At 48.0% G+C, this 23,702-nt stretch overlaps 2 pseudogenes; both read right to left on the bottom strand.

Moving 5' to 3' along the window:
- Positions 1-298: 298 nt before the first annotated feature.
- On the bottom strand, positions 299-6,617 carry LOC147692358 (uncharacterized; annotated as a pseudogene).
- Positions 6,618-6,775: 158 nt separating this feature from the next.
- Positions 6,776-23,702, bottom strand: part of LOC147692357 (cytochrome P450 2G1-like) — a 271,952-nt pseudogene continuing 255,025 nt past the window's right edge.

Here is a 23,702-nt window from a genome sequence, read left to right as displayed (position 1 = left end):
GCCTGTACCATACAACAAAACAGTGAGGCAGTTCCTCCTATACACTTCCAATGGGGGACAGTTTTTTCCCCGATACATCTGGCCAGGTTAAAAACATACTCAACAGAGCCAGAAAATGTGCACCATACTGAATTAGTACAGGGGTCCTCAATTCCCCTTGGAATCAAATACTATACCCAGGTAAAAGTAATCCTGGGTAGCGCTACAAGTTAGCATATTTTTCACTCTGGGGAAGTTGTAAGCTTATAATAAGAAACTAGGTCTAAAGGGTTGTTACGAGAAAAATATACAAACTTTTTCAAATAGTGTTTGAACGACCTCCTGGTGGTGTTGGGCAATTTACCCATTGTGTATTATTGAAAACTGTACCTAGAGTACTAGCTCTATGTAAATAGTGATGGGCATAGTGATGATAACAAAACATTCCACCATAATTATAAGAATTCAAATACAAATCTTCACTTTCAAATACTGTATAGGATTCCATTTTAGAAAGCATGCTTTTGACAGTGTCCACATCCCATTAATTGGAGAAGGAGCTAGGAATAATAAAGTAATCCCTGGACAGCGTAAACACATAAGGAATCTGCAGAAATTCTGTATGATGAAAAATATCAAATGGGACCTTATCCCAAACAATTCCATCAGAGATAGGAACTGCAGAAATGTTCACAAGGGATGAGCCTCTTTGCACTTTATATGAAGAACAATGAGGTTTCAATACCTCAGCTCAATGGTGCCTGGTGTTAAAAGGCAAAGGGGGTGTTGCCCTAACAGAATAGGTGAGTAGACTAAAGGGAGAGAATGAACACCATGAAGCAGCTTTAAAAGAAGTGCTCACTGCTTGGTGCTGCTCCGTAAAATGATTTAAGATATTTCCTTCTTGTGAGGTCGGACAGAGTCCTCCAACAAATGTGCACACAGGGCAAGGACAGTTTCTCGCCTGAGGGAAAAGCGAGGAGAGTTGCATCAGTCTGGTGGGAGTGGCTGGAAAAAGCACTAGTGGTTGAATTTAAAATGGGGTGCTTATGAAATGGCCCCTGGTGCAGTCAGCAGAGCATCAGTGACATAAAGGGGAAGAGGCATTACTAGCCGACAGCAACACAGTGTAGTGGGTGTCAACAATTTGTTCGGCAGTTCCTCTTTCTAGATAATCAGCACGTGTGCAGCAGTACATGTTAGCTCATTATTGTAATCAGGATGAACGTCTCCAAACAGGTCCAATCTAAAGTGATACCACAGGAACCAGTTGTTGGAAAAAGAAAGGCTTCTACAGTACGGTAATAAGCAAGCGCACAGCAGTTTTTTTCCCCAAGTTACTGAAAGCTGAATTGGGAGTGGGAACTGTCATTAATCATAACAAACAAAACATGCTGAGTCTTCCTTCCTAGGATGCCTGCCATATTTGTAGAGACACAGCCTGTCTATGAAAAAGACACCTTGAGAATTGCTTTTTAGTTTCTACCTTTCCACAACATTTGTATACATCCTTGAACAAGCTAGGAATCACACACCTAGCAATTTAGTCTCCCAGCCCTGCCTCACGATAACACTAAAAACATCTGTGTTGGCAGTGCATGCCTGCGAGCTTGCAGTGTTCCCTGGGTTAATTTTTGGAATGTGACCAATATATTTGAGATGGTCACTGATAGCTTTAAAACTCAACAAGTCCAATGGCACAGCCGTGATACATTTGGTTTTTGATTTGCTTGGCAGTGAGTCGAACAATTTGCCAAGTGTTCTAAGCCTTGCTGGGCTTCTTATTCTTTAACTAGGAAGCAGACCTGGTGGCTGCTGAACTCTGAAATGTCAGAAGGGCTGGGGCATAGTGAGTCAAGCTGGCTCGAGCAAGCCAGACTTCTGGTGAACTTGAAGAACAGATGCAGCTGGTAGAAGTTAATGTTCAGATTTAGGAACATAACATTACAAGCTGTATCCCTAAAATATGTTGTCTTGTGGTTGCTATGGCAACAGAATTCCCTCCACCACTTTCAAAAGTCACAGGCCACCACTGCATCAGATACCAGTACTGCAGCAGAGCAGTCTGGAAGGTAATGTCCATTTAAAAGCAAGAAAAATACTGTAACAAATCCAATCCAAATAAAGAGGAAAAGTAGTAAATTTAAATCCAAATGTAGGACTAAGGAGGAATCATATAAGGCTGTTTCAGCCAAAGAAGAAAAGCATGTGCACCATGTAGTACATAACTAGAGGAATCAAAGGAAAAATCATCAATGTCAGCAAAGTAGCCAGAGGCAGTCTGCGTAGAAACAGAAACCTCATGTGGTACTGGAGAACTGGTAGACACCTCCAAATGTGGTTGTTAATAAACAACTTCATTCTTAGAAATAGCTGTAGAAAACTGTATATTCACAACTTAAGTGCATCCTGTATCAGTAGTAGTAGGAGGAAGCAGTAAAACATCAGCATCTAAAGTCCCCAGTTGAGGAGAAACAATATTTGTATTAATTCATGATTGTAGAGGGTTTTCCTGCATGGGAGTGAAAGGAGACAGGTAGATGCCAAGGAGCCCATTTGACCCACTATGTAGGACTGGCATATGGTGTGGTTTAATGAGATCAATAGAGACAAGCAGCAAGCAGTGGCAATATCACAGTTTAATAGTCTTGTATATCCTTATTAATGTACTGTACTGTACTGTACTGTACATGTACTGTACTGTAAGACTGATTAATGTATTTGAATGCTGCATTTGGAGATCAGTACTTTTATTTAATGTTATAACTATTTATTTTAGATTAATAAAATATTTTTGCATGTGAATATACATTTATGATAAATTTAAGTAGGATGTAGATATGTGTATTTAGATTTTAAAGCAGTTTTATGTTGATATAATTTTTAATGTATTTATTTTGGTAAAGAAAATATTTGATTGTGTTCAGAAAAAATAGTTCTTATTATGGGATATATATTTTTATTTTTATTTATTTAAAATTTGTGTTTTTGGTATTTTTTATTGCTAGGTGTTAACGCAATTTCTTAATATTTATGTCGTCGATATTGGTGGTCTCGATATTTTTGAAATAGTCTATTCTTAGTTAAAAGTGACAATATTTTTGTTTCTGATATTGTTGTTTTTGATATATGTTAAATTTGTTATTTTTAAATTCAATATTATTTTCGATATTAGTGGCTTTCTTAAATGAAGTATGGGATGTTGATATTTTTGTAACAATATTAATGTGTCAATAACCTTGTAGGTAGGTATTTGTGGTGTAGATATAGTGTCCGTGATCTGGCCTGACCATGGTCCCAGAGCTACAGCAGGAAGAGCAGAACAACTTACTCACAAAATAATTGTGTCCTCCAGCAACCTGTACCCTGAAGTTCTGGAGCATAGGAGAGGTTAAAGAGAATTCAGGCTGAAGCTGGCCAAACTGAATCTGGCTTCAGGGGAGAAAAAGCAGAGGCATCCAAGGAGGAAGTTGGCTGGAAGTTGGCTTGAAATAAGGCCTTGGAGGAGAAAAAGCTAGCTGAAAAGATAGCAGCTCAGAGGCCATTGGAGGATAACAAAATATATTTGGCTCATCAGATGAGTTAGAAGCTGGGCTTGAAAAACCAACATACAGGGTCCAGCAGCAATAGTGTCATGGACAACCCAGTGCCCATTGGAGATAGGGTGGTCCGCATACCCGCATACCCAGGGATCTAGTATCTAAGGTGCTGATCAGGAAGGCGATGAGACTGCCACCAACAGCCCATCGGTGGCAGTCTCACCGCCATCCTAAGCAAGTTTCCCGCCAACCACATAAACATGGCAGGGGGTTTGTTGGTGGTCGGAAAGACCAACCATCACGCATCCAACGGGATCCTTGAGCCCGCCGGGGCGGCAGAAGTGGTTGTCTTCCCTTCCATGGTAGCGGTGCCTACCAGGCACTGCCGTAGGGATTACAATGTCCCTTTCCACCCGCCTTTTTATGGCGGTTAACCCGCCTTGAAAAGGCTGGTGGAAAAGGACTTTGGTGGCCCGTAGCGCCTCCTCTTCCCGCGTCCCACCGATGTGGGCACCCTTATCTCCTTGCACCATGTAGCAGTCACCACATGGTGCCTGCCACATAGTGCAAGGTTATGTGGAGTGTCCCTATATTGCATTGCGGTGGGTGCTGCAGCAAGCAATACCTGCCGCAATACAAAATATAGGCATTGGGACCGCCATGGTGGTGGTGGTCACATTGTAATGCCTATGTCTGGTTCGCTGACAGCCTGTCAGGCGGTCCCGATTCCCTATAGGGTGGCGGGAGGACGTAAGTCTGACGTCATCCTAATCAATCCCAAGTTTGTGGCTAGAAATTATTTAGACAAATGTTTGAGAACTGTTAGATAGCATTAAACATGCATAGGGACCGCAAGAAAGATTAGGGAGTCTGCCTCTGGAGAAATATACTAACTGAGTGGAGTGATTCACTATTGGCCCTAGGGAAGGGTGACACAATGAAGTACAGACTCAAGAAGAAAGGACTTGTCAGGAAACATGATCTTACCCCTGATAACTACAGGTTGAAATCTAGAGACATTCAGAAGCTGACAAGGCAGTCCTGTGGGGTTTTCATGGATTACTTTCGCAAGGCATTGGATTGTAAGGTTAACGTTAGGGGAGTGAGTAGCTACAATGTGCTGTATAATTAGGCTGTAGGGGAGCAAATGCTCAGTAATTCTTTTCCAGATGTGCTCCAAAATCTGGTACATCCCCAACTCACTGTACCCCAAGAGCAGGCAAAGGAGGGGGACTGCTTGCTCATCACCAGGGTTCACAAGAAGATACCTGGTGGAGACCCCAAGAAGGGTAGACAAAGTGCTCCCCAGCAGAAGAAAGGGGGTAACAAGGATATAACCAAAGAGTTTGCTGTGGAAAGAAGTCCCCGGGCCATTTAAGCCCACATGGGTCCTGCCTCCCTCCAATCGAAATTTGCGTGGTACACCCCAGTTAGGCAACTTCGCTCTTCTGAAGCCAAACTGGCAGTGGTTTCCAGATTCAAGAAGGTTAGATCCGGAGGCAGATCCTTCGAGGTAACAGCCGCCAAGCTCTGGAACACGGTTCCAGTGGAAATTAAGCACATCTCTGAGCTTCTCCCTTTTAGGAAAAGGATCAAAACTTGGCTCTTCCCTTAGACAATTTGTTCGTTACTCCAGCCCTTGTTGTCTCTCGCTTCTTGCCCCTATGGACTTCAGTTAGCGCCAGGATGCCTGCAATGGTGACAGTCGCGCTTTACAAATGCTGAAAATAAATAAATAAATAATGCAATGGGTGTTACCAATATTGGCACTTTGAGGGGGAATCCAACTGTAAGGAGAGGAAGCAGCCCCACTCTGATATGCAGACCACAGGGAGGGCAACTATAGTTTTCTGAAAGGAGGTAGTGGAGGGAAGAGTAGTGGGTACCCTAGTGTCCTTGGGTGACAGAGAGAAGGTAAAAAAGGCGCATATTCTAAAAAGTATAGGCAATGGGTCACCATCAATGGGCAGAGTGTGGAGGTTCTGAGAAACACAGGAGTCATCATGACTACTGTTACATGTCATCTGGTTTCCTCAGAGTAGGCAATCCTCAATGAATCCACCAAGTTGTGACAGCTGGCAACCACAAGAGTCAGTACTCCATGGCTCTGGTTCCCTTTGGATGGCGGGGTCTCATGTTATTTAAGGGTAGCTGTGAGTATAGCCATGCCTATGTATTGTCAGCTTCAGAATGACATGCAGCTTACCATCAATAAGGAGGTGGAGCTTGATCCCACTTTGAGATGTTAGGGTTATCTGAATGGGTGTGCCTAACAACATAGTCTATGGCATCCCAAAAGGAGAGAAAAAAGGTCCTGAAGCCTGGAACAATGACCCAGGTGCCTGTCAAATGAGAAGGTGTAGGGGGCATTGGAAGCCTGCTTCAAAAGTTCCCACAGCCAGTGAGGAAGCTGATCCTTAGGGGGATGCCATGGAACCTACAGGGGAGGATATTGTCCAACTTTGGGTTATCACCTCAAATACGTAATCCACTTCAAGCTTCTATGCAGGACATACCTCCCATTTCACAAAACAACGAAATGGCTTCCAATAAGATTGTCAGGACTAAGACAAACTAAAACAACACAAATTTTCCTTTTAACTAAAGAAATCAAATAATGTGGAATGTTTGTGACTTTGTGGAAACACATGAAAATAATCTAAAACAGCAACAGTTAATGACTTAGGACTGCCACTTAAATGCCTACAAGCACCAGGACCATCGACAATCCCTAAAGAAGGGGGATGTAAGAAAAAGAAATCCCAGGGGAGAAAGGATCTTCACTGGCTACCCATGCCATCTTTTTACCACCCGCAATTTAGCTCAGAGACTTCAAATATAACAAACAATAATCTAGAAACAGCAAAAAATGATCAGTACAAGCCTTCTCTAAAATGCTCACTAGGAAAATTGCAAAGAAGAAAAATAAATCGTAAGGGAAAAAGGACTCACACTAACCGTCTGTGCCATCGCTCACCACCCATGACTGAGTGGCAAATTGCAGAATTCATAGAAATGGATTAAAAACAACTAGAAGCAGAACTAATCTATTACTTTGGACTCTCGTTCAAATGGGCAGAAGTGCCAGGTTGTTGACATGTCGTGAATGTCGATTCACTAAAATGCCAGGGGTAGAGAACCACACACACTCTTTTGACCTCAATGAAATCACAAGATGCAACATCATATGATGTTTGACCCTGAATCCCCAAAAAGTATGCCATAAGAACTTTACTTTTATGAAATAATAGTTGACGTCACTGAAGCCTAGGGTATACCTCAAAGAGAAAAAAAGTATAACTAAATCACATGGAAATGACAGACATTCATGTCGATAATCAGGGATGTCCTGGGCTAGTGCGGCGGGACAATGCAGACCCGCCCTCTTAAGACTCCAAATGCTGGAAACGGAAAATGTCTGTTATCTTGTTAGTAATTTTTTAAAATGCATCATGAAACATAGAAAGAATCTCTAAAAATCCTCATCAAGCCCACTTTGAGCGGTTTCCTACATATTTCGATCAACTCCTTTTTTAACTGTTAAATGAATTTTATATGAAATGCTATGTAATGTGTGTATTTTTTTTTACTATGAAATTACGTAATGTACGATATTACCTGTCTCTTTTATGGTTTTTCCACTGTGAATAAGCCGAATAAAGATCTTTATATATATATAGTGAACATCTCTAAATTTAGAGTGTGGTTACAGAGTGGTGAAGTATTTTTCCCTGTGGTCCTGTTGGGGTACAATCTGCATGCTGAACTGTAAATCAGTCCATAATCTAATTGTTTTAATTTTCAGTCATGGAAAGCCTAGGGCCGTAAGTGTAACTAAATAAAAGATCCAATTTGCCTTTATAAACCCCAGGCACTACATCATAGTTGCATGGGTTTACTGGGTGAGATCTTTCTATAATTTGGGTATCCAAATCACAAATGTCTTCTTAAGATGACAAGTACGTTCGTTCTTACTCACCAACCTCTTTTTTCTGCATTTCCTTGTATAATTATGACAAGCATTGTGGCAATGTCTCTATTTTTCCTCAAATGGGCAGAACATAAAGGGATAACATCCATATCCTCTTTGAGTGGTTTCCTGGTACTTCTGCCTCATATGTTACCACACCTCACTAGTCACACTACACTATCATTAAACTGCTGAACAACACTTTCTGGATATTTTTTTTCTACCGAATATGTGCCCAGAGTCAATGATTACTCACCTTGGGAATCGTGTATCCTCTGAACTTTGTGTTACAAATCACAGAATGGGGAACTCCAAATGAGGTTACAATATCTTTGGATCTCATGGATGACGGCATCAATTTATGGCATTTTATTCCTGTCTTCGACAGAAATCTGACGGTGTCTGCCGATCACCTCGTCTATTTCTTCCTGCATCTTTTCTGTCACAACAAAAAGGATCAAATCGAGTTTTAACTGACTCAATTAAGTGAATATTATACTTCAGTAAATTTGAGTTTATGCTGATTTAGATGAAAAATCTATGAACTTTGCTTTGAATCATATGTGTACATGGTGAACTTTCGTTATCTTATCTGTAAAAGTTGCACAACTTCACCATTGCTTGCAGTCCTCAATATAAGCTTAACTAAACAAGATCCAACTCTTCCATTGTATGTGTAATCAATTAGTTAACTTTTTTTTGTGAAAAGAGATAATTGACACATAAAACAACATAAACACAGAAGGCACCCCCGGCCATTGCAATTTTACTTCCTCAAGTACATCACATATGTAAATGTATTGCGATTTATATAGCGCACGTATCAGCCGAAGGCATCAAGGCGCTTGCCTTGGGAACCCGCGCTGGCTTTTTCCCTGTGAGATAACCCCTACTGGGCATCCCCAAGGTGAAAGCCAGGCATCCCGCAGTGGGTGGGCTGCCATAGTGGAGATTAAGCAAGCTATTGCCCAGAGTTGCAGCGTGGGACCCCCTGATTAGAATAGGCACAGAGGCGAGAATTATCGAGTCCGTGGACATTTTGGGCTCAGGACCCTGCCGCGTCGGGAATTGAACCCTGGTCAGACCTCTGCATCCGGGTCTGCCGCTCTAATCAGTGAGCCACACTCCTCCACTTATATAAAAGACATAACTCTATTGTAATGTTTCCTTTGAGAAATGTGGGTATTGGTTGAGGAAGGTGAAACACCTATTCAAGCAAACAACCACAATCCTTGACAGGGTGAACCACAAAAGTCAGTAAATTATCCTATGTTTAGCTCTCTAGTAGCTTGGCACAAAAGCAGTCAGGCTTAATTTATGGCCCGATTACGACTTTGGTGGTGTGGAAGCGGGGTCGCTACGCCGCCACCCGGCTCCAACACTGCCAAAGCCGTGTAAGCAAGGCCTGCCAGAATACAAGTTTTCTCGTGTCTGGTGGCTATTTCTTTGTCAGTACCATGGTGGTGCCTCTGAAAATGGGAACTGTAATTAGAGAGCCAAAGGCATGTCTTGCACGGCATGGACTCTGCATGCAGTCCATATTGTGTGGTAACTGGGGTGCATTCACACAGAGTCATTGTGATCGAAACGATATAACAAGCATTTGCAATGCAATAGGTCTCGCATTTGTGAGAGTTTGAGCTATTAGCATTGTAAATGACAATGCCTTTTATTTATGTTTTAAAAAACAAAACGTAAATAAAAGCCATTGTCATTTACAATGCCAATAGCTCACTCGCATAAAAGTGAGACCTATTGCATTGCAAATGTGCCCGACTGAGCACATTTCCAAATGTAAGAATTAAACAGGAAAGCACACTGTGACACCTGCCTTGACATTGTGAGCTGTAAAGTAGAGGTTACTTTTTTTCCCTCCTAACCAGACCTAAGGTTACCTTGGCCAGTATGGGACCAAACCCCTAGGGCCTAATCAACATTTAAATCTCAAATATCTTGCACTTCCCAAAACAGCCTTCAGAGGCCCTTTGTGCTAGTGTCCCTCGAGCTGACATGCCAAAATGGACAGAAAGTTTGACAGCCTAGGAGGCGTATGAGATAGGAAGGGAATGACAGGCCTAGGGGAGGGGTGTCCTTAGTAGCGCCACGGGACTGGGCTTCCTCCGGGCCGAAAAGGGGGCTGGATGAGGTGATGTCATCGGATGCGCTGGAAGAATATTTAGGTACGTGCCCTGGGATTCTCAGCCTCTTTGTCCCCTAGAACCGCCGGCAAGCTGCAGGGGCACGTCGTTGACCATGAGAGGGTTCCAGTCGGCGGCGTGCCGTTTGTGGCACAGGAGGTTTGAGGGGGCCTAGGCGTAGTTGGGTTTGTTAGTTTTCGGAAATGTTTACGAATCCATTGGGGCGTAGGGGCATAGCCCCACTAAGCCCCATGGACCTACCGCGTCGTCACTAAAAGCCCAATACAAATATTTAAAAAAATCGAGCTATCTGCCGGCCGGGAAACCGGGAGACACCCGACTTTCCCGGAGTGCGCGGGGGGGGAGGATGCAGCTGCGCAAGAACGGCGAAACAGATTGAACTCCCGCACAAAGCGGCAGGAGGTGTGTAGGAACACACGGTGCAGCACAGGAGGCGGCCAGTGCAATCGGCACATCGTGGTGGAAAGCAGAATAACCAGGAATCCCCCGAGACAGAGGAACGGAAGATGCAGCCCAAGATGGCGGGGTCATAAAGCCCAGCAACATCGCAAATCGCAACAGCTACTGCGACACCGGAGAATTTCACCAAGCTCAAGCCAGCAACAACGCGAGGAGGAGCCCGGTGGGAGGAACGACTTAGGTCAGACCGGGACGAAATGGAAATAGAATAAGGGCAAGACAATAGAAGACACCAGGCGATAAGGTCGGCCATCTTGAGTGTCCACGCGGCAAAAACAACAACAACAGCGGGCTACGAGGAGGAAGCACAGGAGGCGCATCTAGACTGAAGGTGCCCACAAGCCGCCATACACTGAGGTGAGAAGCGGCGCCAGATAGCGACAACCACCCTAGGCACGCACCAGACCCAGCGGAGGAGCCAAAAGGTCCAGACGACCGGGCAAGAGTGACGGACCTCCACCAGCGCCGCTCAAGAGAGCGACCTCAGCAAGTAAGCCGCTTGCGTTTTTTAAAATCTGTAGCATCTGGCATAAACAGCGTAAACAGCCGGCTGTAAAACAACGGCGGCCATCTTGGGAGGGGCAGAAGCGAAGCGAAAACGGGCGCCAAGGCAGAACGCACGATCACATGACAGCAGAGTGTGAGGCACGATCCTAAGAGGAGCCAGGAGAAGCAAGCACGGACCCCCTGCTCATAATACCCAAGTGACTACCCAGCACAGAAGCCACAAGTCACCGAGAAAACAGTAATATCAACGGCGGACATCTTGGGAGGGGCATAGCCAAGTAGGAGCAGGCTTTGAACGCACGTGCAGAACGCATGAACGCATGAACGCATGAGAGCAGAGTGCAAGGAACGATCCCATGAGGAGCCAGACAGAGTGTCCAAGTCACCTAGCATTAACCAAACGTGTAAACATGGCGAATAAGACGGCAGCCATCTTGGAAGTGGGCGAACCACACAAGCGACTACAGGACGGTGTGGCAGAAGCCAGCAATCAGTAGAAGCAGACACCTCCAGAGCGGGACAACCACATAGGAAGGTACGAAGCTAGGGGAAGGCACGAGCGAGAGGAAATCAACGGCGGTCATCTGAAGGCAAAGTGGAGCAAAAAGGGCAACAGCAACAACGTGAAAGTAGCATTGGCATCAGGGCGAACCAGAACAAGGACAATTAAGTGGCCCAGCAGGTTCACGTTTGGGGGCATAGCAAAGACAGAGGAAGCCACGATCTACGCCAAATCCAGCCCAACACAGGGAGCGCGACAAGCCGACCAGCACAAGAAGGGTAGGACGCCCGCACATCAAGGAACAATAGGGTTTGGCGGGATGACGACCAACGACATCAAAAAGATTAAAACAAATCAAGATTCACCAATCAAGCTGAAGACCTTACAGAACACGGAGACAGTGATGGATCTGCTCCTAAAGAAAATAACAGAAGCCAACGACTTAGCAAAAGCCACAAAGATCTCCATGGACAATGTCCAACTAGAACTCACAGCCATACGGGCCGACCAGAGTAAAATAGTGAGCAGAGTAGGCGAAACGGAGAAAAGAATCAGCGACATAGAGGACAAATCAGTAACCATGGAAAAAGACGTTCGCTATATATCCAAGATCTCAAGCGACCTGCAAAGAACGCTAGCAGAACAAGAGGACAAGAACAGGAAAGGGAACATCAGAATCCTAGGTATTCCGGAAGAAGAAGAGGAAGAAGCAGGCTCATGCGCCGCGCTACTCGAAGTTCTGATACCCAAGCTGACTGGGCTGAACTTCGAAAGAACATTCGAAATTGACAAAGCATACAGAGTGCCTGCCACAAAACAGCTGCACATGAAAGGCCCAAGAACAATCATCTGCAAACCGCTGAGAGCTAACCACACTGAGGCGATCTTTGCCTATGCACGTAAGGGCCAACCCCTCAACTGGAAGGGCAAGAAGATTATCATCACCCAAGACTTCTCTAAAGGCACAGTAGAGACAAGGAAGGCGTTCCTGGCACTGAGGGAAGCAATGAAGAAGGCCAGGATAACATGTAGCTTTGTGGGCCCAGCAAGAATAAAGATAACAGACAGGAAAGGCACGCAAACGTTCGACGATCCAGCAGAGCTACGCAGATACCTTCAGGAACCAGACCAAGAAGAGATGGAACAAAGAAGCCCGGGGACCGCAAAAAGAAGAGCATCCTCTGACGGATCGGAGACAGGCGAAATTGGCACAGCAGGTCGTGGATGAAGGACACTGTCAAAGACGGGGCCGATCTGTCATATACCCAACTTGACCACTGCTACCTCAGCTGGAATGACACATCTACCTCATGATAAAAGAACACAGATCTAAGCTAAGACAAAAGAAAGCCATCCAGGGAATGGACACGAGATATGCACAAGTTCCAACCAAGAACACAAAACCACTCAGAACACTGCTACCTCAGTTGGAAAGACACACCTACCTCATGATAAAAGAATATAGAACTAAGCTAAGACAAAAGAGAGCCAATCCAGGGAATGGACACGAGATATGCACAAGATCCAGCCAAGAACACAAAATCACTCAGAACTTTGAGCCATACCTGGGAAACTGTGATGGACAAGATATCCTTTTATCGACGCTTAACAAGGGAGGGTGCGGGGGGAAGATCTAATGAACCCGGGGGAGCGGAGGGCGGTGAACCGCTGCTGTCGCACGTTTACAGTACTTTGACAGGGGGAGGGGGGAGGGGGGGAGGGAGAGGGGGAGGAAGCAGGGGGAGGGTCATGCAGCGCGGACAATCATTGCTTGGTGGGGCTACCAACTTTTTCTTTTCCTTCTTACTTCCTTTTCACCTACTTACACACACTTCCCTATCCCAACCCAGACCCCGGGGGGGGGCCCAAAGACAGGCGGCGAAAGGTGAGTCCACACCGAAGACAGAAATCACATAGAGGTCACGACCCAGAGAGCAGCTATCCTATAGGTGAACCATGACTCACAACACTCAAGACCTAGCTCAGATTACAGCTGACATCAAGATTGTGTCACTGAACGTCAAAGGTCTCAACCACCCCGTCAAGCGACGGAAAACACTAGACTACCTGAATAGGCTCAAAGCTGACGTATACGTTCTCCAAGAAACTAGAGTGACCACAGAGGATGCTAAAAAACTTAAGGCAAACTGGATAAGCGACATAGTTTGCTCACCAGCAGTCAACAAAAAGGGAGGGGTGGTAACCATTATAAGCAAGAAAGGGAAATTCAAGACTCTGGGCAGTGCAGCAGACACGGAAGGCAGGAGACTAGTCACAAGCATCAAAAGAGGAGAGGAAGTAATACACATAGCTAACATCTACGGGCCGAATGCCTCGAAAAAAAAGTTCTGGGAGGAGGTAGAAAGCGAGCTCAGCAGGATCACACCGGGAGAACTAGTGATAATGGCAGGGGACATGAACGAAGCGATGGATAACGCCACAGACAGGCACCCACACAGGCCAAGCCATGCCACACAAGAACAGAACACGCTAAAAAACCTCTGCACCAAGCTTGCACTAGCAGACCCATGGAGGCTACAACACCCCAGTGCCAGGGAATACTCATTCTATTCAGCACCACACAACTCATATAGCAGAATAGACTATATCCTCATGTCAAGCTCGCACACACACTTGACGGACAGAACAGAGATAGGACCTATAACAGTCTCAGACCATGCCCACATCTCCCTCTCCATAAGCGGGAAGCACACTGACCTACCGAGCAGGGGGTGGCGTCTCAATAGTGATATACTTGAGGATCCCGCCAACACCGGGGAAATTGAGGAGGCGATCACAGAATATCTCTTATTTAACGACACAAAGGACACAAAGGAGGAGACACTGTGGGACGCACTCAAAGCCACAATAAGGGGGAAAATTATAAGTATTAAGGCAAGAATGAACAAAAAAAGGAACAAACAAATTAAAGAACTGGAAGAACAGATAAAGGAACTAGAGAACAACCACATCGCAAACATACTAGACAGGAACACACTCACAACACTAACAAAGAAAAAGTATGACCTCAACAGACTATTAAGTGAGAGGGCAACGACATGGATAAACAAATACAAATCCATAAACTTATGCTCGGCCAACAAAGCAGGGAGGGCACTTGCAGGGTACCTAAAAGCCAAACAGAGACAGCACTCAGTTGCAGCAATCACCGACACAGACAACAGAACGCACACAGGGAACAAACAAATCCTCGAAACCTTCAGGAGGTTTTACAAAGAACTATACACCGCAGACAAAGCACTAAAGGCGGATGGAGGTGCGAGCCTTCTCGAGAAACTTGACCTACCCAAGCTAAGCTGCGAACAAAGTGAGGCGCTAGACCAAAACATAACAAAAGCAGAGGTAGGGATGGCCATAGACGCACTAAAACCTAACAAAGCCCCGGGGCCGGACGGATTCACAGTGACCTTTTACAAAAAGTTCCATACGCAGCTCAAAGAAATACTAGTGAGAGTATTCCAGACCTGCGCAGAGAAAGGAAGCATGACAGACTCAATGGCAGAGGCAAACATTATTGTCATCCCCAAAGAAGGGAAGGACCCACAATTCCCACAAAACTATAGGCCAATATCCTTAATAAACGTAGACTGCAAAATCTACGCTAAAGTAATGGCAGCCAGAATAAACACATACCTACCCACCCTCATACACAAAACACAAGTGGGATACCTGAAAAACAGGCTCTCACAGGATAACACGAGACTGCTCTGCCACCTAATAAACCGCACGGCAAACAGCACAGAAAAGGCAGTAATGATTGCACTAGACGCAGAAAAAGCCTTCGACAGAGTCTCGTGGCCATTCCTGAACGAATGTATGCGCAAATTCGGATTTGGAGATAGGTACAGAGGAATGATAATGTCCCTATACAAAAACCCCCGAGCTCGAGTGGTAGTGAACGCAGCAACATCAGAAACATTCACCCTAGGTAGAGGGACTAGACAAGGTTGCCCCCTGTCACCAGGATTATTCCTGCTGGCAATAGAACCCCTTCTCCACATGATCAGAACAAACACGCAGATCACAGGTGTGAAAGTAGAAGGTCAAGCCTTCAAACTCGCGGCCTATGCGGATGACATCCTGATCTCCACAAGCAACCCACAGGAGTCAATCGAAGCACTGGTACAAACAATAGAGGAATATGCACAAGTCTCAGGGTATAAACTCAACAGGGATAAATCAGAATGCAAACCACTGAACTGCCACACTACCAGATCAGTACTAGGCAAGTCAGGCCTGGCGTGGCAAACGAAACCCCTAAAATATCTGGGACTCCTCTTTGGGAAGGACCTCAGATCAACACTAGAGTACAACGAGGAAGCAATGCTGAAAAAGATTAAGACAAAGCTAGACACATGGGGACCCAAATTTGTCAGCTGGTGGGGCAGAGTAGAGACAGTTAAGATGATGATCACCCCGATGCTCAACTACTTGCTGTCAATGCTACCAATATCACTAACGACAGACTTCTACAAACAAATAGACAAAGCCATCAACCTGTTCCTATGGGGAGGTAAAAAACCGAGAATAAGTCTAGCAAAGCTCAGGCTGAAAAAAGAGCAAGGGGGACTGAACCTCACAAACTATAAGGCCTTCCAGACGGTATGCCTTGCCAAACAAGGGTTACACTGGATAGCACCAACACCAGAATATTTGCCAGTATGGCTAGAGCTAGAAAGGGGCATTCTAGGAGGAGCAGACCCAATCATGGCCCTCACAGCAAATAGACACCCAGAAGCCAAAAACTCAATAATACGGAACACAAAAATAGCACTACTGAGACTGGATAAAGAGCTAGAAGTAAGCATCAGAGGCACCAAATGGGAGTCATTATGGTACAACACCAAAATCACATACAAAGGGAAGACGCTAGACAGCAAAGAATGGCTCAAAAGGGGCATAACTAGACCGTCACAACTAGAGGCAGGAAACAACCCACTCACCTACAAGATGCTCCAACAAACAAATAGCCTACCAGACAAGGAATTCTACGAGTTCCTAAAAATCAAGGCAGCCATCACCAGAGCGAACCTCTCCAAACACAAACCAACCATCATACAGTATGCACAGAACCTAAACACGGCAGGTCACCAAACAGCGCAGATCTACAAAATAATCACACCACGCAGCACCACTCTTAATGACAAAACAATAGCCTTCTGGGAAGAGACCATCCACAGACCGCTAAGTGAAGAAGAGAAGGCCAGACTATGGACATCAGCGTCCAAAAACAAGATCACACCACAGTTAGCACAAACAAAATACTGGATATTACACAGACTACACTGGACACCGGCGAAACTAGAGAGAATAGGGGCTAGCGACAGCAGCGAGTGCTGGAACTGCCACAAAGCAAGGGGGGACCTAGCCCACATGATATACGACTGCCCCAAAGTCAGAGCGTTCTGGAATAAAGTATACAACCTAATAGACTCGATCACAGGATGCCAGATACAACGAGGGCTAGCAGGGATAATCACCGGATTCCTTGAGCCACAACTCCAATCCAAAGTAATACGTGATCTAGTAGACATGCTCCTGGCGGCAGCTGTTAAAAATATTCTGGGGTACTGGAAGAACTCCAGCAAAGCCACTTTCAAGCGCTGGTTCAACTGGGTAACATTCCTTCGAGGGGCAGACAACATCACCGCCAAACACAAGGCGGCGAACCACACAGCCAAAGAGGACATGTGGGCACCCCTAGACAAGTATCTGATGCAATAAACCCCCCCCCTCTCTTTCTCTCTTCTTCCTTCCTTCTCTCTTTGCCACCACCGGGCCAAGCATACATGTACAAGCAGCCCAAGCAAGACAACTGTATACAATGTACATGTGAAACTTATTCAATTCAATAAAAACTTTTGAAATAAAAAAAAAAAAAGAGAGGACCAGGGGGCGGGCCGCAGCCCCCGGGGTTACACAGGGCGACTGGGCGAGGAGTCATGGTGCCCCCCCAGCCAATCCTGGCACTGCATACAGCGCCAGGATTGGCTGGTCAATACATAGCTCGCATGGGAGAAAGCGGGGATTCCCATTTTGGTGTGTAGTTCAGTTGTAGAACTGTATACATTACTTTGGGCTCAATATGTATGTTCCGATTTTGGTGTGAAGTTGTAAAAATGTATACATGACTTTGGTGTGAATATGTACCATCAAAACTGCAGGGCCACACCAAAGGGGAGAGGATGTGGTCTGACGGTTAGCGCAGCTGACTTTGGTGCTGGGAAACCAGGTTCGAGCCTCTTATCGAGCCATAAAAATGTATACATGACTTACTTTTGTGTTAAATAAGTAGATATTTTAAAAAACAAATAAAAATGATGTTCCGACTAAGGTGTGAAATTGGTGTCGAATAAATACATGTTTTAAAAACAATTAATATTAATCATGTATCATTGGTGCTGGAGTACAGACTGGTATTGAACACTGACAAGCTGTGTGCAAGTTATATGGTCATAAAAATACATGAATGATGGATGGATGCAGGATGGATGATGGGTGGGTGGATGGGTTGATGCATGAATGGATGCAGGATGAATGATGGGTGGATGCATGAATGAATGATGGATGCAGGATGGATGGCTGGATGGATGGGTGGATGCATGAATGAATGATGGATGCAGGATGGATGGGTGGGTGGATGGATGGGTGGATGCATGAATGAATGATGGATGGGTGGATGGATGGATGGGTGGATGGATGGGTGGATGCATGAATGAATGAAGGAATGCAGGATGGATGGGTGGATGGATGGGTGGATGCATGAATGAATGATGGATGCAGGGTGGATGGATGGGTGGATGCATGAATGAATGATGGATGCAGGATGGATGCAGAATTGGTGGATGGATGGGTGGATGGATGGATGGGTGGATGCATGAATGAATGATGGATGCAGGATGGATGGGTGGGTGGATGCATGAATGAATGATGGATGCAGGATGGATGGGTGGATGCATGAATGAATGATGTATGGATGCAGGATGGGTGGGTGGATGGATGGGTGGATGCATGAATGATGTATGGATGGATGCAAGGTGGTTCGGGCTCGCTCGCTCGCTGCGGTGCAATATGCAAATTAGTTTACGCCACACCACTTTCAAATGTCACCAGCCGCCCCTGTTTACGATCATGAATGTAAATAATCCTTTTAAAGGGGCGTCCCGCTGCCATATACGGAGGAAGCGCCTTTGGTTTTCATGGGCATTTCCTTTTAGAGGGCCGCGCAGTAAAAGAAAAGATGCGGCTCGTAGTGCAAGGCGTCAAGCTGCCATATGCGAGGGACGCGCCTTGGTTTCCTTGGGTATTTCGGTTCAGAAGGCCGTGCCGTAAAAGAGTAGATGCGGCTCTTAGGCGAGGCGACCTGCTGCCATTTGCGGGGGACGCACCTTCGATTTCAGATGTATTTCCTTTCAGAAGGCCGCGCCGTAAAAGAGAAGATGCAGCTCATGGTGCGAGGCATCCCGCTGCCATATGCGGAGGGGGGGGGGGGGGCGGAGACTGCTGCCCCCGGGGGAAGTGAAGGTCGCAGACAAGTCTTCCCCCGGGGTTTTCGCGTGATAAGCGGAGGGCGGGACTACAGGGGTTAAAGGAAGGGGTGGCATTGGGGAGGAGATGAAGATCCGGCCTCTTCCTGGCACCTGAGCACCACCGGGAGGACGTTTAAGTCTGTTAGGATGTAGGGTCGGTCTTTAGTGGTGGCTGATTTGTCGATCGGCTGGCAGGCAAAGGGTTGGCAAGTTGTCGTGTCAGTCTCCGGGGAGATGCCCCTGGGGAGTTTTTGGCGCGGCGGGTGTTTTCGCCACGAGGCGAGTGCGGAGTCTGAGCAGGCCGGTTGGAGAGGTCATGGCGGGCGTGTCCATCGGGTGCAGCCCCTGGCCGGGTTGGGGATTCGACATGCAGTAAGTGGTGCACATGTGGGGAATGGCCGGGTGCGGCGGGGGGGTTGTGGTTTGCACAGAGGTTCTGTCACCGTGCATGTCGGATGTGGCAGATAGAGAGGGGACACCCTGTCGGGGAGCGGGTGGGGGGCGGGTGTCCCGCGCCGCGCGCCTGCTTTTCATTTCCTGAGGCTTTCCCGGGGTTTCGTCTCGTTGCCTTTGTCTGTGGGGGGAGAGGGGCCTGGGGTTCGGTGTATGAGGCTGATGGGGGCCCCGCAGCGGGGTTGGGGGTGGGGGGGTGTTTTTTCTCCCTCCCCCTTCGTCCGCAGGCCTGGGGGGGGCTTTCCCTGGACGCCTGGGGGGAGGGCGTGAACGGTCCCAGTTCAGGCAGCGGGGTGAATTTTTGGTCGCAGCTGCTCCTCGTTTTGCGGGGGGTATTCCGTTCATTGCTGCAGATGGGTGGTCCTTAATTTTGTTGCGGGCATTCATCAACAGTGGTTAGGCAGTGGGCAGTGAGACACATTCAGCGGCGAAGCCCGGAGCCGGCAGTGGTCCAACAGGCCCCCAGCCATTTTTCTGCAGCGAGGTGGGGCATGGGCCCACCCATTCTGGGAGCCCGCTCTATTCTGGTTGGTCACGGGGCTCTGGTGATAGCTGTGGGGGGGCCGGGGTCGGGTCCCGGTGGAGTTTGTAGGCGGCACGGAGTAGGGTATCAGGGACAAGTGTGAGGGACGGCCGGGACTGCACGAGGCCCGGTGGTGCTTGGGCCTACCTTGTTGTGGCGACCCGGTGGAGGGAGCGAACTAAGGATGGTGGTCAAGCTCGGCACCTGGTGTGACACCAGCGGGGCGCACTACGGCCTCCAAACGCTGGTCTGAAGCAGTAGGGGGGGTCCGCGGCGGACTGCCCTCCATTGGGGGATTCGCGCAGCATCCAATACAGTTTTTATCCAGACACTGTTAAATATGTACTGTGTATGAGTTGGCATGGTTGTTGTGGGAGAAGTGCGTGGGGTCGGATGGTGTGGTTGTGAGGGGAGAGTGGGCTTTGTGGGTGTTGTGTGATGGGGATGTTGGGTTGACTGGTTTGGTGCGAGAAGGGTCAGGCTGATTGGCTACTACGGGGGGGGTACATGGTGACAGGACTGTTCTTTATTGTTGCAGGGGTCAAGGGTGGCCAAGGTTGGACCTGCAGGCACAGCCTCGATGGGCTATGAACGAAAGGGCGTTGTGCTGGAGCAACCCCTTTGGTACGTGATTACGGCTGCGGACTGGGGATGCGAACATCTTTTGCGGGGATCATGGCGATTCAGATGCAATGTGCTGCGAGTGTGGGGGGATGTGTTGTTGGATACCAGTGCTGCTGCGGCAGGAGTCATGATGGGAACACAGTGTGGGCGGCATGATTCACAGTGGATACTATGGCAACGGGGATGACAGGGATGGCCGGTCGGCTCCTAAGTGGCATTTGGTGACGTGACATTGGCTTTCAGGTGGATGGGGGCTCTGGGGTTGGATGCTTACACTGGCGGTGGGGAGTTGTGTTCCTGCGAGATTCGGACTCTACCCGCAACCTGACGGGCGGGGCAGCGTGGCAGCGTTACTTGGGCGCAAGGTTGGAGTAGTGAAGGCGGGGTGCTAGATGCGCCGGGGAGGTGGAAGACAGGTTTTGGTGTACCATGTAGGTGGCGGAATGCTTCACATCTTGGCTTAGCGGATGCGCGATGGGTTTGTCAGTGGGGTTATTCACGCAAAGGTAGGGGAATGGTTGTGACGGGCTATGCCAGAGGGTAAGAGGTTTATTTTTTTGTTCCCAGGAGTTGGTGGCATGGCAGTTTCTTGGGCGTGAAAGGAGTGCAGGAGGGAATGCACAGCCTATATCAGCGGACACAGGCCTGGGAGAGTATTCATGGGATGAGCGTAATATGGTGGCGAGCGTCTGACGCGTCGGCTACGGCGGGGGTGTTTTTTGGTGGGAATTTTTGAGAGAGGTGTGTTTTTTGAGGGAACGAGGCATTTCTGAAGGTGATGCATTTGCGGGGGTGTGAATGGCGGCTCGGGGTGGACCTGTTTGGACAAGTGCGCATGAGTAGCCGAGGGCGTATAACAAGGGGGCGTTTTTGGTGCGGGGATGGCCGAGGTGGGGCGGGAAGATGTAACGCGGTGGTAGAGGTATAGGGCCGCTGTGTGCTGTGGTCTATGAGGATTTGTTTGTCATTGAACTGGGTGCTTGGTACTGCACGCCATGGAGGTGGAGGTTTATGGTTCAGAGGTAGCTGCAGATAAGAAGGGACTGAGGGGAGGGTAGGTTGGATTGCGAGGGGCATGTTGGTAGTGCCAAATTGGGGCACAGGCTTTTCGAGCGGAGCAGCGGAGGTGCGGTGTAGTTGTGACAGAGGTGTGACATGAGGGCAGTGGGGGCCGGGTGTAGCGGCGCACTGGTGTCGGTTTGTTCGGGGGCAAGGGTGTGTGTGGGAAGATCACAAGGGATTATGAGTGAAGGAAGTTGGAGGGAAGGAGTCATTTTTTTTCGAAAGGGGGGAGACATTTCTCCTGGTCTTTACTGGCCTTGTGCGTAACCGAGCTGTTCTGTGGCGGGACGGTCTGGCAGAGGCGTGTGGTTCTTGGGTGCTCGGGGGCGGCAACAGCTGTGGTGTCATAGGGTGGGTCCTGGGGGGGGGCACTGACGGGGGCGCAGGGTGGACAGTGAGGTGTCTGTGGCGATGTGGGTACTGGGGGCATGGGGTTTGTATTGCAGAGGTGTTTAGGCCGACGGCCATAAGAGGGCTGGGGAACGCCATGTATTTCTTGCAGGACTAATTTTTCTTTTTTCTACCATGGGGTCTGGAAGAAGATCGGGAGCCAGGGCAGTCACCTGGATGGGGTGGCCTTTTCTCCCGGCATTTGGTTAACATAGGAGGCGCGCTAGCGGGTGTGTAGACGTTACTGGGTAGGGTCCACGATCATTGGGTGGTGAACTGGTGAGAGAACGGGTCGAATGAAATTTGTGGGGGGGGGGGATGTTTGTGCCAGTACGATCACCGTTGGGCGCAGGAAATGGGAGGTTGCCCTGATTTGAGGATACATGAAGGGGAGAAGTTGACTGGGATATGTCAGGTCTGGCATTATCCTGGGATGCTTGGCGGGGATGTGTTTCCAGTGAACGGAACATGGGGTGTCCTGGACATGCGCATGGTTTGTGCTTGGGGGAAGATGGTTTGGGGGGTCAAGTATGTGGAGGTCCAGGCCATGGCGCTCTGGGTGATGGGACTGTTTGAAGTGAGATTGAAGGTGGGGGCCTTTTTTCACGGCCCCCATCTACCGCCTGCCCCTCCGTCACTCACTTACATTCGAACGGAGGGGCAGGCGGTAGATGGTCGTCCACAGGGGCACCGAGCAGGGACAAAGTTTGGCCCGAGAAAACCTGGGTACAGAATGCAGGCCCGGATTGGTGAATAGTCATTCACTGCGTGTAGTGGGGATCCACAGTTAGCTATCCACTGCAGGGCGATATAAGAGATGAGGGAAGATGACCGGGCAGGAGTTTGATTCCTTAACAAAGACTGAATTTTGTTGGCATTAAGATTCCTTTTCTAGATCGAGAGTGGTCTACAACTGTTATGGTTTGCCAAGGGATACAGAGGACTGAGGTACAAGGGGTGGATGGTCGTTCACCTCGGAAGTGGGGGGGCATCTTGGGTGACCAATGATTGGTCCAGAGTTGTTGGTTTTGGTGGACTCAGGTGCCAGTGGTGGACAGTCGTTCGCCGCAAGGGGGGCACTTATCCAACGCACGAAGATATACAAGATGAAGTGAGGATGAACAGGCAGTGGTTTCATGCTTACCTGAGACCAAAGTTTGTTTTCATTGACATCACATGATCATCTAAGATCACGTCACACTCTAGAATGCTCCTTTGTCTTCATGAACTTCTAAGGTTACTCGTTCTTTGCAGACGTGAAGCAATTCCATATAGAGGGGGGACAAACTTACATGTTACACGGCCTTTGGGGGGCGGGGGGCACCTTTATGGGCCAGGAGCGGGCAAAGATTTACATTGGTTGTTGCAGGGGCAGAGGACGGTTGTACAAGGGGTGGATGGTCGTTCACCTCAGGAAGAAGGGGGCCCATTGGATGGCCAATACAGTGGTCCGGAACGGTTGCTGGTTCTGCTGAGATGAGTACAGGTGGCGGATGCACGCCAGGTGGTGGATGGCCGTTCACCGCGGAGGGGGTGAATTTTTCGGCCAAATGATTGGGACCGGACATGTTGCTGGTTTATACGGGCATTGGTCAAGGTGGTGGATGATCGTTCACCGTGTTGGTGGGGGTGCCGTTTTCCGGCAGGGAATGGCCCCAAAGGGTTTTTTTTGCTTACCCGGCATGCAGGTGCAGGCGGGAGTGATGGACTATCACCGCGTTGAGAGCAGTTTTTTCTTGGTGGGGTTTGTCCAGGGGACGTTCCTGAATTGCAGGGGACGCATGTTAGGTGGATGGTCGTTCCCCAGGTGCTGCTGAGTGGAGGCTGCCTTTAGGCACTGGACTGAAGGGCGCGTGGGCCCGTTTCTGGAGGGGCACCTTTTGCGATTCCCGTTTATATCAAGAGTGGTATTTTGCTGCAGGACCCAGGGTGAGGGGGTGGATTGTCGTCCACTGGGAGGCTTCAGGTGCGGCTGGCAGGAGGCG

This window comes from Lissotriton vulgaris, chromosome 9 (genome assembly GCF_964263255.1).
Source record: "Lissotriton vulgaris chromosome 9, aLisVul1.2, whole genome shotgun sequence".
NCBI classification, from domain to species: domain Eukaryota; kingdom Metazoa; phylum Chordata; class Amphibia; order Caudata; family Salamandridae; genus Lissotriton; species Lissotriton vulgaris.
The sequence above is the reverse complement of the archived record's forward strand: the minus strand, read 5'-3'. Positions and strand labels throughout refer to the sequence as shown.